Source organism: Papaver somniferum, chromosome 7, assembly GCF_003573695.1.
Source record: "Papaver somniferum cultivar HN1 chromosome 7, ASM357369v1, whole genome shotgun sequence".
NCBI classification, from domain to species: Eukaryota; Viridiplantae; Streptophyta; class Magnoliopsida; order Ranunculales; family Papaveraceae; genus Papaver; species Papaver somniferum.
Genome location: NC_039364.1, coordinates 225,483,518 through 225,485,856, shown reverse-complemented (window position 1 = coordinate 225,485,856; position 2,339 = coordinate 225,483,518).

Sequence of the window (2,339 nt, the reverse complement as noted above, 5' to 3'; positions counted from 1 at the left end):
AAAAAAAAAATATCAAAAAAAAAAAAAAATATCAATCAAGTATTTATTTATTCCATGTTTTGTCATGTTAAAGACAATATTCTCTCTTGTTCCAAAAATAAAAGAGAGTAATCAATGTAAATAAGAGTCATGTAAAGAGTCATCTTTTATTGTTTTATTGTAATAAGCAAGGAGGGTGCAGCCATCGATGTATAACGCGGGTAAACTGAAATATCACCAACTCATTGGGTGAACATTCACAATTCTCGTAAAGCCGGACAGCTAGCTTGGCTTAGAATTCGGTTCTTAGCCTAAAAACTATCTCTTGGTGATTAGTAGTCATAACTTCAGGTCATTCTAGACACATGTGTAGATACACTTTACACTCTTATCACATGTCTTTTTTTGTTATCAGTGCTAGGATTGTGCCTTAGATAGCTAGATTGACATCTCCATTTTGCTGTGAGCTTAAACTGTCTTGCACATGTCACATTTGATGGAATCTGAGCTTATATTTTGACCTAGAACTTTGTAGGTACGTTCTAAGCAAACCTTCACGAGACTTCACTCGTCCACTAGGGACACTTAGTGGTTTAAAAGGCTTAGTGCATATGCTAAATGCATTCGAGAGACCAGCGACAGTGGTATAGGTAGGATTTCCTTAGTTTTGTTTTACTTGAGGACAAGTAAAATTCAGGTTTGGGGGTATTTGATGAGTGCCAAATATTATATATATTTATCCCTTTTTATTGGCATCTAACTCATCTTTTATGCATTAATTCTACATTTTATCCCATATTCTGTATTTTCATTGTTTTCAAGAATAAATATTTTTCTTAATTAATTTTTGCATTTTTAGGTAATAAATAAAGTTTGGATGAGTTGCGGAGCGAAAAGAGCAGAAAAATAGTGAAAAGTCGGGAGGAATTACGCAAGGAAGCTGTGAAGAATGATGTGCGGAAGACCAAAAAGGGTAGAAATGGGCTTTAAGAAGAAATTTGTTCTTAAAGAAGAAGTTGGCTCAAGATTTTCCAAGCCCAAACTCATTTCTCAAACCCATATTCTAAACCCAAAATCCTAAAACCCAAATCCATACCCGTCTCGGATTTCAGACGTCAGATTTATTCTCAGAAACATCCTACGGTCGCTTCCTTGCTGTGCATCAAAGTTTGATATATCTGCTTCACACTACAGTACCTAACTCCATCAAATGCCGTTCGTTTCATTGTATCCCTTCATCCGACGGTCGCTCCTCGCCTGCCTCCGAATCGCCGTCAGATCTACCTACCATCTTCTCATCCTACGGCCCGGATCGCATAACATCTTCACTCGCTGAAACTTCCCAACACCCTAACATCCGAGCCATATACCCCTACCAAACACCCCCTTCTCCTTCTTCCATCGACCTCTCCCCCTCCATGCCTGTTGCAGACCACCACCACCTTCTCCATCTGCTCTGCCTTCACCACCACCACTCCCTACGCCACCAAACCATCCCTAAACCTAAACCCATCATTGCCAACACGTCCTATTTCTTTATCAACCACTAATTTCTCCAATTTCTCACCTTTCTTCTCACTGAAACCCTAGGTGAGAAATTGGGGATATAAGTGATGTTAAAGCAGAAATTGAAGCAAGAGATGAACCAGGAGAAGAAATTGGAGAGTGGGTCGACGAGTTGGAGTGAATATCTCATATAAATTAGGTAAATCAATTTTACCTAATTTCTGTTTTTGGGGGAAAGTGGCTGGAACCTAATTTGGATTTTTGGAGTATATATTTGTATAATTATGTTGTATCTGGGGGACGGTATATCTCTCTGGACTAGCCAGAAGAGAATTGAAACAATTTTATTTTGCAATTCCAAATTCCAGTTCTTTATGCAGTTAACAGTTGATTGTGTATGTTGTTTTGATTTATCTTCAATGTTGTATATTGTGTTTAGATTATCATATGTGATGAATGTTAATGTTGTTTACATGCTTAGCATGAGCTAAACTGCACTAGCTAAGGCTCAGATGAAGCCTAGTGCACTGTTGAATGATGTATTGCTAGGATAGTTATCTTGATGCCTGTTTTGCTTGAGCAATGGGAAGTAATCAGTGCTCTGGTATGCCTGTGATTGACTGTGCTGTCAAAAGACAGTCAATACTAGGGGCATATCAGTGAGCAAGCTGATTTTTCCTCCCATTCTAATTTATGCTCAAGGTCTTCAACTCAACCTAGAATTGCATTGCTTGATTAGGTCACAAGGTGGATTCTAAGCCTTGGCTTAGCCACAAATCTTTTTACAGTCACTTATAATTTCAAGCCTGTTTTGATTCCCTGCTCAGTTAAATTTCTTAGCCATCTTGTTCAGT